This window comes from Microcaecilia unicolor, chromosome 13 (genome assembly GCF_901765095.1).
Source record: "Microcaecilia unicolor chromosome 13, aMicUni1.1, whole genome shotgun sequence".
Taxonomy (NCBI): domain Eukaryota; kingdom Metazoa; phylum Chordata; class Amphibia; order Gymnophiona; family Siphonopidae; genus Microcaecilia; species Microcaecilia unicolor.
In genome coordinates this window covers 79,050,534-79,066,337 of record NC_044043.1, presented here as the reverse complement: position 1 = coordinate 79,066,337, position 15,804 = coordinate 79,050,534, and positions in this window count along the sequence as shown.

The window sequence follows — 15,804 nt, the reverse complement described above, 5'->3', positions numbered from 1 at the left end:
CTAGTTGGGTCCCCAAGCTTGTACCAAGTGAAGACAAAAGAAAAAGACTGAAAGAGTGTCTGGAGGGTCCCCTTACCTATAAGCAGAAAAAGGAGCAGTAGGGCCTCAAGGAGATACTACTACAACCCATAAGGGAAAGAGACTCGGTTCCAGCTAACACAGGTAGGGACCCAGAAAACTACCTGTAGAGTCTAGAATAGTCTGGAATAGAATTGAACCAGACTGTATGAGAAATGTTCTATAGTAATGGAATCAAACCAGCTGAGTTGGTTGGGCACTGATGTTCAGCGGCACTTAACTGGGTAATGCCAATGGATATCTCCACCATCTGGTGCAAAGCCCAGCACAAAAATGAAATTAAAATAAATATGCAACGTATAGTATAACACTGGTACAGCCTCGGTGGTAACTCATTTCACAATAGGAACACAGCCCAGCGCCTTATCCAACTCATCATTGGCTCTGTTTTAACACCAGTGCTCCCCAACATTATTGTATAATAAATCTTTCATATTGTACAAAATTACTCATAAAATTCAAATTATTCACTTATCTCATAATATTGATGACTTCTGGAGCTCGTTTTTAAGAAATGTATTCATAATCATATTGGACTGCCGCCAACAAGGACCATGTTTCGCTGTTGCTGCGTCAGGGCATTAGTCTTAAAATGATGCTGGTCCTCTCTTCAGCGTCATGCATTTTAGATCCAAAATGGCATCTGCTAGCATCTTAGGCATGCCTTTAAGCCATTATAGAATTAGCACTAAGTGCATCCCTTTCTGGCACCTAAAATGGGGTATCAATTTATAGAGTTGCCGCCATAGCTGTTATAACAGACTGTTCTATCTAATGTACTGCAGGAACAGTGCCATCTTGTCTTCTACTCCACAGTGCCACAAATCCATTATCTTTAGGAAACTCACTTGCTAAAATGGCCATATTTCACTGTCTCCTCACTGCTGAGGTCCCATTGGTCTATCATAAAATGGCATTTCGTTTCAAAAATTATTGTATAACAAGAATCACTTAGGTACAAGAAATGTTTGGTAAAATGTCAGTTACATATCAAGAGCAAAAAGTAAAAATGTCAGCCTCCCAGTTATTGAGTTTGTTTTCAGATCCACAACTTTCACTAAACTTGCCCACATCATTGAGGTAACGCAGCAACAAAATGTGTATATGCCTGGAATGCATGTGCATGTCATCCATTTTAGAAACATTCACATCTGTTTTCCAAAGCTGTCTCAAAGCCTGATATCCTTTACCAGCTTTCAGTGGGAACCAAACACATTGAGGGATTAAGGGATGACCTCCACCAATCCTTCCAGTAGACCACTGCACAAAATGAGCGCCTTTATGGAACATAAATGTCACCAGTTCCCTAAAATCTGTGGAACTCCATTCCTGTGGATCTTCACCAAGAGCAACCCCTGGCCAGATTTAAGGCCAAGCTTAAGACTTAGCTTTTCCTTCAAGCCTTTGGGCCCTAGTTCGCTCTTGTATCCCTGTTGGATTTCAAAGCCTGGCTATGTTGGTTTGGTTTGGTTGTTGTGCCTTCTCTCTCTCTCTCTCTCTCTCTCTCTCTCTCTCTCTCTCTCATATTTTATTGCAGTTCGCCTTAATAGGTTCCTCAAAGGCTGTATATCAAGTCTGCAATAAACTTGTAAACTTGGAACTTAGGATTTAGACATGTATGCAATATACACATCTAAATGTCAAGTGTATGCACATCCAAAACATGAAGAGGGCTTCTGACTGCTTTAATGTACGTTAATTAAAATGTTAACATTTGTTAAATCTGTTTAGTATACACTAACCCCCAGGATTCTATATATCGTGCCTTAATTTCTGTGCGGAAACCGAAGCATATTCTATAACAATGCGTGTAACTTAATTAGTTAACTAGCTAATCAGTGCTGTCAATTGGATGTCAACAAGCAATTATCAGCACTAATTGTCATTAATTAAGATTTAGGCACACAGTTCGCTATCCAGCTTATTTTTGAAAGAGATCACCAGCCATCTTCTGACACAAATCGGGAGATGGCCGGCGCAGTTCGATTATGCCCCTCCATGTGTATTCTGTAACGTGGTGTGCATAAATTCTAAGTTGCATGGTTAAAAATAGGGCATGGCCTTGGGCGGGGTGTGGGCATTTCCATAACCTATGTACATTATTATAGAATGCACCTGCTCTGTGCCTAATTTAGACATTGGGATTTACACCAAGTAAAACACAGTCTAAACAGATGCGACCAAACTAGTCTATTCTATAAAACTTAGGCGTACTTTAAAGAATACGCCTAGGGATATGTTTTTTCCACGTGGATTTTTCAGATGCCATATATAGAATCAAGCCCTAAATTATTTAAGGCACGCTAAGTAACCAAATGAGTGCTAAGAAATGCACATTCCCACTGTGTGGGTGTGGTGGTGCTGGGTGAGAAGAGGACGAGCAACTCTCTCGTAAAGACAAAAGGGTACCGCTGCTAATGCAGCTCAATAAATATTAACTGGTGTTTCCTCTGCATTTTCATTGTGAAAACAGGAATATGCACACACAAAAAAATCTCCTATAATACCTCAACCCAAGGGACATGGAGCACACTGTTCTTTAAAATAAATGGTGGCAAAAGATCAGATACAGTATAATAAACCCAACTCCACTCCACAAGAGAGGAGTTATCGTACAAGAGATTTATCCTCTTCTGCAGAATGGAGTTGAGTTTATTTTTCTGTATCTAATCTCTTGCAACATTTTGGTGATAATAGGTTAAGGATGGCCAGAGGTACTGTGAAGTTAATAAATTTAGAGCATGATCCTATACTAGACAATTGTACTTTCTTGATCACCAACAGCTATCAGGGGTAGGGGAAAGAGAAGCAGTACAAGTGTCAGTACCACATGATTTCAGCGAAAAAAAATTGCAAAGTCTATCTTTTCGTTCATCTCTCTCTGTCTCTCTTATTAGATCAGGTTCCCAGACCAGTCCTCAGGACACACCCAGCCAGCCTTGTTTTCAAGATATCCACAATGAATATGCATTCCTACAATACAACAGAGTTATAAACCTAGTGCAATGATTCACCACTGCCATCTGGGCCCACTGCACTGAGTTCTTCTAGAGTGAACATGGAAACACAAATTGATTGTTTATTTTTCCAAAAAGTAAACAAAAACTAGGGGACATACCATGAAGTTACTAAGTAGCATATTTAAAGCACCCCCTTATAAAATTACCCCCACAAGTTGAAATTTATGGGCTTAAACATATGTACTCTGAAGAAGAGGATGCAGGGGTGGTATTTGATAGCATTATCTAAATAACTCACAGGTATAAATAATGCACAGGTAGGTAAATCTTTTTGATGGAAAGGAAGTTCTAGAATATGGGTCATGACATGAGGTTTAACTAGGTTAGACTTAGGAGTAACATAAGGAAATGTCTTCAAAGAAAGGTGATTGATACCTGCTTAAATAGTTTAGACTTAGGAGTAACAGAAGGAAATGTCTTCAAAGGAAGGTGATTGATACCTGCTTAACTAGGTTAGACTTAGGAGTAACATAAGGAAATGTCTTCAAAGAAAGGTGATTGATACCTGCTTAAATAGTTTAGACTTAGGAGTAACAGAAGGAAATGTCTTTAAAGGAAGGTGATTGATACCTGCTTAACTAGGTTAGACTTAGGAGTAACATAAGGAAATATCTTCAAAGGAAGGTGATTGATACATGAAATGACATTCCATTGGAGGTGGTAGAAGACCAAACAGTATCAGGAGTTTGCAAACTAAAACAGCCAGGTTATTTCTGAATAATATCAATGGAAATGCACAGACCTTATCTTAAGGTCTAATCCCTAAAGACCTACCTGTGTGATCGGTCTTACTCCTCTGCTGCTTGATCTTCTGCATCCCCGCATTCCTTTCCCCTGCTGTTTCCCTCTCTTCCCCTCATCTACTTTATACTCTGATTTGCACTAGAATTATTATGTTGTACTTTTCCTCAAACGTTGTAAGCCACCTAGAGCCTGCCTTGGTGGGATTATGTGGGATATAAATGTTCACAATAAATAAATAAGTAAGCAATACGAGCAGTTTCACCAGGACCTTTCCATGATCACTGGTCCTTGTACACTGACAGTTACTTTCAAACTTAGAGGTCCCTTAATTGTACAAATAAAAGAAAGTGATAATCTGATATTTTGACAGAAAGTATAACAACATGCAAAGCTTTGGAGCAGAGGGGGCAATGATTTTGTTTTTTGCATGGTACCAACATTTTACTTTGCAATTTAAGTAGCAATAATGAGTTGAAAAAGAGAAAACTTTCATTTTAATGATTCATCTCCTCAGGCTTTTTTGTGATTGATCATAGATATAAAATTTAATAGGAGAATTTATCAAGCTTTCCTAGTACCAAGCTGGGAAAGAAAGATCTTAATGTTCTACTGGACAGGGACCTGTGTTGAAATATATCAAGTATAATAAGATCCAATAAAAGGATATTTATGGTTTAAACTAACCCTAAAATAGAAGCGAATATTCAAATAATGTGGAGAAAGCCTCAGCCTGATGTCTGCACCCTCTTCAAAAAAAAGTTGCCAATTGTGTAAGAAATTGATCAGGTTCCGTACTAAGTCAGTCATTTGTACATAAACTCTAATGGTCAATATTTAAGGACCTCCTATCTGGACTCGTACCTGTGAGGGAGTCTATAGGAAGTTATTAGTCTCCTTTAATAACACCCCCTCACAGGATCATCTTAAAAGGCTAGACTGAAGGGTATAGTAGGAAGGGCATGGTTCAAGCAGGCACAACTCGCCTGCTGAGCTGGGGAGGGGGGGGGGGGTCCAGACTGAGACAGAATTAAAGTCCCTACAGAGCAAGGTGACAGGGTTCTCCAGGGAATTCCCAGGAAGGGCTGCAATATCTGAAGATAGGCCTGGAAGAAAAAGGGTTTCTGCCCCTCCACTATGTGTCTAGACTGAGAATAGAAGACTGCCAAGCTAGGAAGTCTTTTTCCTGGAGAGCAGTGGCGTTCCTAGGGGGGCTGACACCCGGGGAGGATCGCCGATGTGCCCCGCCCCCCCCCAGATGCAGCGCGACCCCCCCCCGATGAAAGGACCCCCCCAACGAAAGGACCCCCCACCCGGGTGCACGCCGCTGGGGGGGGTGCTGCGCGCACCTGTCCGTCGTTCGTTCCATGCTCCCTCTGCCCCGGAACAGGAAGCAACCTGTTCCGGGACAGAGGGAGCATGGAACGAACAACGGACAGGGGCGCGTGGCACCCCCCCCCCCAGCGGCGTGCACCCGGGGCAGACCGCCCCCACCGCCCCCCCCTAGGAACGCCACTGCTGGAGAGTTTGAACCTCTGTGACCAGGCTAAGGATAGGACTGGGTTAGAGAAAAGTTGTCTTCAACTTGCTGCATCCTGTGTTTGGGTAAGAAGCTAACCCTAGGAGAACGTTTCACTGCCCTTATAAGCAACTATCCCCCTAATACTATAAAAGTTGCCAAAAATTGTGTGAGCATTTAATGAACTAATTTGCGTCAATAATTTGGCTTTTTAACAAGCAATTATTGACATTAATTAGATTAAATTGGCATTTACGTAGAAAAATGTGGTCACGGGATCCGCACCTAAAATTTATGTGTAATCTGAAAAAAGGGGCACAAAAATGGGAAGGTCATGGGCATAACCGTTGTTAACATGCATTGTTATAGGTTTCAGTTGGTGCAAATGGCCATGCCTAAAGTTACACCCTTCAAGCTCACTTGGTCCTAGTTATATTCTCATTTCTTATATATTTATCTCTGCCACATTCTCCTACTTTTATACTTTGTTCAATTATTTCGGTTTTTTTTCCAATTTTTGCCTCAGTGGTGCTTATTAACCAAGAATTATTTTTTGGCAATTTATGTAGCACCGAATTCGTCATCGACTTCTATGCAATCATTTTGATTATATTTTAAACACTTATCTTTATAGATATTCGGACTGGGGGCTCAAAACTGTCCAACATGCATGTTTCACCTGCTAGGCTGTGTCAAGGACTTCCCCTAGCCTGCACTGGGCTTACTGCCGCTTAGTAAAAGGAGCCCAAAGTTAGGGGTGGTTTATAGAATAGCGCTTATGCCCAGGAATTGTGCTTAACTTTAGGCATCAGACATCACAAGAAAAATCATTTAAATCAGTGGCGTAGCCAAAGGTGGGCCCAGACCCACCCACCCAGTACTAACACACTTATGATGCGACTGACAGGGATTCCCAAACTCCACCAGCTGAAAACTCCCAACAACTGTCATAGCTTTCAACAGGGTATTTAGAACATTTTGCAGGATCTGATATGTTCTGAAGTGGTTGTCTTTTAGCAGACTTGTGTCTAATCAAGTTTAAATTATAAGGCACTGCCTCTTGAGGGATCTTTAAATATGTGCCTTAGTGTTAGTAAGTACTTGAAATAATTGAGTTTAAAATTTGTAAACATATCACTCTTATTGCTTGTAATGCCTCCATGTGCACCTAAGTACCTAGCAGACCTTCCATGAGTCTCAGTCCTTTCACCATCATGCCGAAATTATACTTTGAAGGCACTATGAGAAAAATCTCACTCATTAGCTTTCAATCTAACTCACTGGGGTGGTACACCTCACTCTTTGGGATAGGCCACCCTTGGCATCTCTAGTCTAGCAGCTTCCTTACCCGCAACCCAGTCTTTCCTGCCAGCCTAGCTACTTCCAACACACACAAAAAAACTAAAAAACAGCACAAGGGTGTAGTGCTGATTTCTAGGTTATGCCGCTATTGGCTCTACCAGACCATCCCCTTCTCACATGGAAGAATGATGACGAAATCGCTGGATGGAAAGTGTGGAAAGAGGTAACATACTGGATGTAAATGCTGGCTAGCTGGAAGGGGGCAGAAAACAGAGGGAAACACTGGCTGGAGAGGGGGAGATGCTGCATGGATAGGTGGAGGGAGGGGAGATGTTAGATATAAGTGGGAAGAAAGATACTTGCAGGCTGGAAACGGTGAGACACCGGTTCTACTAGTTAGTTTGGGTGGTATAGAAATGTAAATAAACCATAAACCAGAAGACACTAGCTGCAAAGGGTGAAGACAGAAGGGGAAATGCTGGATGGAAAGGATGGAGAGACAGAAGAAAGCTACTGGATGGAATGGATAGTAATGAGGAGATATGCTGCATGGAAAGGTGGTGGAGAAGACAGATGCTGAATAGATGAGGCGAAGATAGAGAGGGGTGATGCTGAATGTATGGAAGAGAGACAATCTGAATTGAAAGGGAGAGAGGGATAATGAATGGAAGAGAGAGGAGAAATTCTGGATGGAAGGGGATAGAAAGAGTGAGCAGATGCAGGATGGAAGGGGACAAGATGCTGAGGGTGGATGTGGAGGGGAGAGAAGAGACTCTGGATAGAAGTGAGGTAGAGAGAAGAGGGGAGATGCTGAATGGAAGGGGAGAGGGTAGTGAAAGACTGGGAAATAAGAGGAAGAAGAAAGGGAATGGGAGAGCCAGAGTGAGGGAAAGAGATAGAAAGTTGTAGATAGATGTATTTTAAAAAGGGAAATTGAAGACTGGCTAGTAAGAATAAATGAAATCTGTACCAAGAGGCAGAAAAATAAATGGAAGAAAGCTGAAAGATCAGCGTTGCAGATGGATTTAGTCAGGGCTTTTTTGAGGGGGTACTTGGGGGTACTGAGTACCGGCACCTTTTCCATTGTCTGCTAAAATTGACCCATGGTCCCCAAGTTTTAATGAAAGAGCTCAAGCTCTACATAAAAATTCTGCCTTGTCATAGATTCTGTGACTGGTTGCAGGGGCCTGGCTTTTGTGGGATGGGTCCTTTGGTGATCACCCCACCCCTGAAGGGTGGCCTGGCATTTGAGTACCGGCACCTTTTTCACTAGGAAAAACGCACTGGATTTAGTGGAGAAGATGGACTGGAGGACACTGAAAAATAGCAAAAAGACAGGAATCCCTGTTAAGAGAGGACAGGAAAGCAGAAACCAAGGACTGGGACCAACACAATTAGAAAAATTAAATGGCCAGACTAACTTACAACATTTTTGACTAGCTTTCAGAGGCCAACACCTCCTTCCTAAAGAAAGGACAGTATACTATACTATTAAGTTAATTCAATAAAAAGGTAGTACCTTATTTTCCTTTTTTTGTTTTGTTTTGTTTCTGTTTCTTAATTTGAAATGTAATTACAATATGTCCATTTTTGAAATTTACATCTGCTCTCTTTATATTTTGCACAGTACAGGGGGCCATGCATCCCTGCTTCTCTTATCTAGTTGTTGCAATGTGTGCACTGCCTGGCTTCTTGGGAGTTTAATTTAATTTTTATCTACATATTTCTATCTTTAGTTTGTGATTACTTAGACTTGGTGAGGTTCTGCGTGTGTGAAAGAGATCAGGTATTCTTTTAGCACTGAATGTCTGTGTGGGATCAATCTGTAGTTATTAGGTTTGTTTAGTTCCCACTGCAGTGCTTACAGTGCTGGCTTTGGTATCCCTGCCAGCAAAAGTATTATTTTTAACACACCATGGGAGGGGGGATATGTTGCCCCCCCCTCAGTCCACCTCTGGGCCCCCCAAAAATCAGAGGGCTGGCTATGCCCCTGTGCACTGCTAAGACAAGGATCTGGGTTGGATTCCAGGGCTGAGCTTCTGCTTCCCACTCTAGTCGGGGCTGGAAAACGTTTTGAAGCAGCAGTCACAGCCTCTGGCGATAGTGTCATGACCACGGCTAAAGTGCGGCTCTTTCCCACCTAACTTCCGGGGTCAGCGGAGCAGCATTGGCAGTTGCTGCAGCACTTGTGCGGGTCCCAGGTGACTCCTCTCTGGCGGCGGCAGTGGTTCGGGGTTCTGGGCTGCTCCTCTCTGGCAGCATGGGTAGCTCTCTTGGCTCCTAGGCGGTGCTCCTGGCTCCTCCCCTTCTTCGGGCAGCTCCTCTCCGGTGGGGGCATAGGGAGAGCCAGATGGAGGTTCAGGGCCTCTGCTACTTTCCTGTAAGTAGCACTGGTGCACTTCTGCTTCCTTTTGGAATCACTGTTTGCCTGCCTAACCTGTAAGCCTGAACTGGACCTGAATGCTGCTTGCCTGCCTACCTGTAAGCCTGAACCGGTCCTGAATGCTGCTTGCCTGCCTACCTGTAAGCCTGAACCGGTCCTGAATGCTGCTTGCCTCCCTAACCTGTAAGCCTGAACCGGACCTGAATCCTGTCTACTTGCCTGATTGACCTGTAAGTCTGTACTGGACCTATACACTGTCAACTTGCCTTCCTGGCCTTTAACCGGATCCTGACCTTTCCCCAAGCGGTACCTGGATCTGATCTTGCTCCTTTCCCAGGTCCTCCCAAGTCCTGTCGGCCGCCAGAACCCAGGGGCTCAACCGCTGGGGAACAGTGGCCATTGCAGGGGAAGCTCTGGGCTTTCCAACTGCTACTTCAGGAGTGGGATCCACAGGCTTCTTGCCTGATATCCCTACTCCTGGTACAGCACAAGGGCTCTCCACCGGTGTTCACCAGGACCAGCGTGACCGACCGTGACAGATAAGATGAGGGTGAATTCTCAGCCATCATACAAGAATTATAACTATTCTAATTTAAAAATTGTTTTGAAGGATTTGTAATGATTTAGTACAATGAATAAAATCTCTGAAATGTTTTCTCAAGTTCATTTCATATGATATACCGCCCTTTAGTCAAGTCATTAGGATGATTTACATGGAGGGGCATAATCGAACAGGGACGACCATCTGTTAGGGCGCCCATCTCTAGGAACGTCCCGGTGAAGAGGCTGGGAAACCGCTATTAACGAAACAAGATTGGCGTCCATCTTTCGTTTCGATAATACGGCCGGGGACGCCCAAATCTCAACATTTAGGTCAACCTTAGAGATGGTTGTCCCCGGTTTTCGGTGATAATGGAAACCGAGGACGCCCATCTCAAAAACGACCAAATCCAAGGCATTTGGTCGTGGGAGGAACCAGCATTCGTAGTGTACTGGTCCCCCCTCACATGCCAGGACACCAACTGGGCACCCTAGGGGGGACTGCAGTGGACTTCACAAATTGCTCCCAGGTGCATAGTTCCCTTACCTTCGGTGCTGAACCCCCCAACCCCCCCCCAAAAAAAAAAACCCACTCCCCACAACTGTACACCACTACTATAGCCCTAAGGGGTAAAGGGGGGCACCTACATGTGGGTACAGTGGGTTTCGGGTGGGTTTTGAATGGCTCACATTTACCACCACAAGCTTAACAGGTAGGGGAGGGATGGGCCTGGGTCCGCCTGCCTGAAGTGCAATGCACCCACTAAAGCTACTCCAGGGACCTGCATAGTGCTGTGATGGAGCTGGGTATGACATTTGAGGCTGGCCTTTTAGGGTGGGAGGGGGTTGGTGACCACTGGGGGAGTAAGGGGAGGTCATCCCCGATTCCTTCCGGTGGTCATCTGGTCAGTTTGGGCACCTTTTTGAGTTTTTGTCATGAAAAAAAATGGACCAAGTAAAGTCGACCAAATGCTCGTCAGGGACGCCCTTCTTTTTTCCATTATCGGCCGAGGATGCCCATCTCTTCAGCACGCCCCAGTCCCGCCTTCGCTATGCCCCCGTGAACTTTGGTCATCCCCACAACGGTCTGCAGTTGAGGACACCCAAAATCGGCTTTCAGTTATGCCGATTTGGGCGACCCTGAGAGAAGGACGCCCATCTCCCGGTTTGTGTTGGAAGATGGTCGCCCTTCTCTTTCAAAAATACCCCTGATAATAATTTTTAAATAAGCCATAAGTACTAAACTATTATTTAAAAAACAAAGGCAGAAAAATAAAAAGACAATATTAGAATCCATAAAGAGAAAGAATTTCAAAACATGAAAAAAAGAGTGTTCATCAATGCAGGATAAAAATAGCCACACACAGCCTCAGGTCCGTATCAACCAGGAAAAAGTATTAGTTTGCGTTGTGGATCTAGGATCCATGCCCAAACCTGGGTGACCTACATAGAATCCAGTCGTAAGTGTAGCACATTTTTAAATAACGCATACACTAAAAGCATCGTAACACAAGATTTAACACATAGGCCCCAAAGCTTGCAAATAATGCAACAAGAACTAGCCATTAATGCTGAAAAGTAAGCACGATTTTTGTACAGGTTTCTTGAAAGCATTTCACTGCAGCTTGAGTTCTCCTTAATTTATTAATTTGCTTGCAGTTCTGGCACTGATGTATTTCTCTAGGCTTAAACATTCACCCACAAATGACAAAGGAAAAGATAAGAGTAGGGGGGGGGGGGGTGGGTCCTGCATATATGCCAGGTATCATTTCAATGTTCCACTGAAAGCATCTATATTATGAGATGTGACAACACTGCAAAAATTCAGGAATTAGTTAAATGTTGAAGCCTTTTACAAGAGATATAATAGACATTTGTCTTCATAAGAACACTTTTGGCAACTGTACAAAGCCCTAAAAAAGATCTGTGAAATATATCTCTCATTAGTGGAGTCATTCCTGTCACAAAAAGTGAGGTATGGGATGTCCTCTTGCAATAACCAAGATTTGTTATGGTGTGTTGGGGGAAGGTTATAAATAGGGTTTGCGCTGGTTTCATTTACTAAAGGCTACTAAATTATTATCTAGATCAAAAACTAAATGTGGGTAATGGAGTAAAACCAATCTTAAAAGTAAACCCACTGAACAAAGACCACTAACTACTACAGAAAAGGCTAGAACAATCAGAAGAACGGCCTCAATCTAATACTCTGGAGAAAAGTGGATCTACCAGCCAAGCCAATCGCTGTGATGTGGTAAAGCAGTGGTAGACACCAGTTCCGGCCTCTGACGTGTATAGTGACAGTGCCACATTATCTAGCAGAGATTGAGTTAGTCTTGTAAACCACTGTTTTTACACATGTTGACAACAAAGCTAAATTAAAGGAGCATTTATTGGCCTTGTATTATATCGTTAACAATCTAAAGGGCTCTGTTTATATCTGTGATTCAGATATCAGTTTCAGTTTATAAACCCTAACTGTCAATGGAAGATAAAACTTGTGAAGCAATTGCCTTTATCTGAGTTGTTTTCAGCTCTGCTCGTCATAGATTTCAGACAGGGCTGGTATTCAAAGCAATTAAAACATGTATAGTGCAATAGCTTTGAGTTACATCTTAATCTGCTTTGCAGCCCTAGGTCTAGAAGACTTTGAGGAAGTCCCACCGATACTGAGGAAACCTCAAGGGGGATTGGGGGGGTCATTGGAGATTTGAAATACAGGGGATGGAGGAATTTCTCCATGAAATCTAAAGACGAAAGAATGTGACCAGGAGGGTCAAAATTCCCCCTCCCCATGGATACAAGCATTGGTAGCAGCTTTGCAAGGAAGTACATGTTTCTAGGTAGTACTGGGCCCCACCTTCTCCTTTAGCAGTCTCAGTCTCGTAGGGAATATTGCTTGTGTCTCCCACGCTGAAGACAATTTAAAATCTCTTTTGCTTCAGTGCTGTAGGTGGTGTTCAGCTCTAAATAGCAAAAGCCCAAACTGAAATGTATTTATTAATCTGAATTAAATGGAGCACTTTTAATAGAGTGCAGTCAGGAATTCCAGTAAGGCTTTGCTTCCTTTATTATTACCCAACTATTAAAATCAAAGGAACAGAAGCTTAATATGAGATTGCTTGGGGCATTTATTTTTATTTTCTTTTGTTTTGTTTTTTTTTCTTTTCTCCCATGGTTGTGAATAGTTTACCATGACACTAAACAGCAAAAAATTAGAGTATTATTCTCCACCCTCAGATCAAGGATGTGCAAGTGGGACATTTCTTCTGATGGAACCTATAAGAACGTTCTTGCATGAAGAGCAGTGGGGAAAAGGATTTATTTCATATGCCTACCTTTTCGTTCTTTAAACTGAGCAGAATTAGATGAGAGAAGTATGGATTTTATGAGCTTTGACAGTTCATTTTACTCATGGAGAAAACAGACATAGGAATTTCAAGCCATTTAAGGGACTGCTTATAAGGTTTTGAAAATAGAACACAGAGCTGTATTCATTTTTCCGGAGTTCATGTTTCTTGTGTTGTTTTCATTTTAACATATAGAGAAGCTATTTCAGCCAAAAGGCTGAACATCTTCAAGAGAATTTTTACAAGCAAATGAAGCAGAACCTGTTCAAGGAATGGCCCTATTAACTACAAATTAGAGGCTCTTTCTGGAACAGACAGCAGCTGACGGATCTTAATTTTTTAATTTGCTTGCTCTCTCTCTCTCTGAGTTCCAATGTTTCCGTAATGCAGTAAGTTCACAATATACAGCCTCCACCAAACACTACATTTTTCCTTTCACATAGGTTTACTACTTTGGGGGGTTTTTGACGGGTCTGGATATTCCTTGGGGCAGTGAGTCCCAAACCTGGTCCTGGAGGCACCCCAACCAGTAAGGCTTTTCAGGATATCCACAACGAATATTCATGAGAGAGATTTGCATGCAGTAGAGGCGGTGCATGTAAATCTCTCTCATGAATATTCATTGTGGATATCCTGAAAACCTGACTGGCCAGGGGGCCTCCAAGACCAGGTTTGGGAACCACTGCCTTAAGGGCTTTGTGTTATTATACAGGCTTTCATCAACATTTTAAATGGTTCATCCAGACTTCAAATCATGTTCTGTTTCTTGAAGGCTGGCCTTTCAATTCTCCCTTAAGTTGGTTCTATAAATTATGCTCTGTGGAGAGCTGTATTGGTGGCTTTATACTCTGTCCCATTTTCTGTGGATTACAGTTTCAACTCTGTCTGGTTTAAGAAATGCCCCAAAGCTTGAACAAAGTGTCCTGAATTACCGAGAGTCTAACATAGGGAAAAAAAAGAATGTCTTTACGATTCATGAAGCTTCATTTTAGCATGCATTTTAAAACATATTGCCATTTATCCTCATCTCCAACATTAGTGCACTCTGCCTAGGTCATTAGTTTTAAGTGCAAAGAACAAAACTATAAATCTACACCTCATTAGCCCTAGGAGATACTATTTTGATCATTTCATGCAAAATGGCTATGCTTCAGATAAGGACTCTTGGAATTATTTCAATAGTGATTGCAGACTTTACCTCCTGGTTATTCCTTCCAATACCTGAATTTGTTGATGCCAAAATAGACGGGCCCTAATATTTAGCCACAGCTTATCCAGTTAAAGTTAACCAGACAGCTTATCTGGTTAATTTTAGTCAAATATTGAAAAGTACATCCAGTTAAGATGGTGCCACCTGACCTGAAATTGAGCAGCTCAGTTGGTCAGTTAACTTTAGGACAGTGATTTTTTCCTACCAGATATAAGCAGATAACTTTAACTGGATAGCACTGACCAATGGTGCCATCTGGTTAAAGTTAACCCTATCCTCAGCATGCCTCTGACCCCTCCTACAGTATATTTACATAATTAACTTTTGGCTGGAGAACGAGTTGCCTGAGCAGTTAACTGGTCTATAAATCAGGAAATTCCAAAGCAAAGATTTGTCTGGATATCTCCTAAAATTGTGTTGGCATAATTATTTGGAATATTATTATTATTTATTGCATTTGTACCCCACATTTTCCCACCTTTTTGCAGGCTCAATGTGGCTTACAGAGTGTTATTATGATGTAGTCATTACATGATCTTGAATACAATCGATAGTAGGCTGGAGGTAGATGGGGATTTAGATGGGAAGGTGTTGGGTAAGGTCATGTGAGAGGTGTTTTTTGATGAACATGAGAGGTTTAAGGAATGGTTTGTTTCATTAAGAATGTCTTTTGTAGGCTTTGTTGAAGAGATGTGTCTTCAACGATTTGCGAAAGCTGGTTAGATTGTCCGTGGTTTTCAGGGTCATGGGTAGTGTATTTCATATCTGTGTGCTTTTGTACGCAAAAGTAGTGGCATATGACTGTTTGTATTTAATTCCTTTACAGCTGGGGAAATTCAGATTGAGGAATTTGTGGGCCGATCTTTTGGCGTTTCTGGGCGGTAAGTCCACTAGGTTTAACATATAGAGTGGGGCATCTGCATGGATGATTTTGTGAACGGTTGTGCAGATCTTGAACTCAATTCGTTCCTTGAGCGGGAGCCAGTGCAGTTTCTCTCTTAGGGGCTTCGCACTTTCGTATTTAGTTTTTCCAAAAATGAGTCTGGCTGCGATGTTCTGGGCTGTTTGGAGTTTTTTAATTGTCTGTCTTTATCAGACCTTATAATTATGAGAACCAGCTTAATGACTGAGCTATATTGGCATCAGTCATTTTTCAAACTTATGTTTTCATTAGATAATTTTCCTGTTGAAACCAATACTATAATTGTTACACCTGACAACCCAAAATTCATGGATTTGTGTTCCAATTACTGGCCAATAGACTGAATCCTATTTTTAACAAAAGTATCTGAGATAAGTAGACCAGGTAATATTCTGGCAACAGATCTACAAGAATGAATGGATAGCACAAACAGACTCGATACACTATCTCCTAGATTGGGACCACAGATGCAGAAGCATATTAGACGAAATAGCACCATTACAAAAAAGAACCTCACAAAGACACAACTCAATACCATAGTATAACGAAGAACTGAAAAAACTAAAACCACAAGTTAGGAGGCTTGAACAAGCATGGATAAAAATAAAGGATGAACACACACTCAACACATGGAAACAAATGCAAAGAAAATACAAGTATGCAATAAGGCAAACCAAAAGGTCTTACCTCAAAACCAAAATAGGGCCAGACTACAAAGACACCCATAAACTTTACCAAC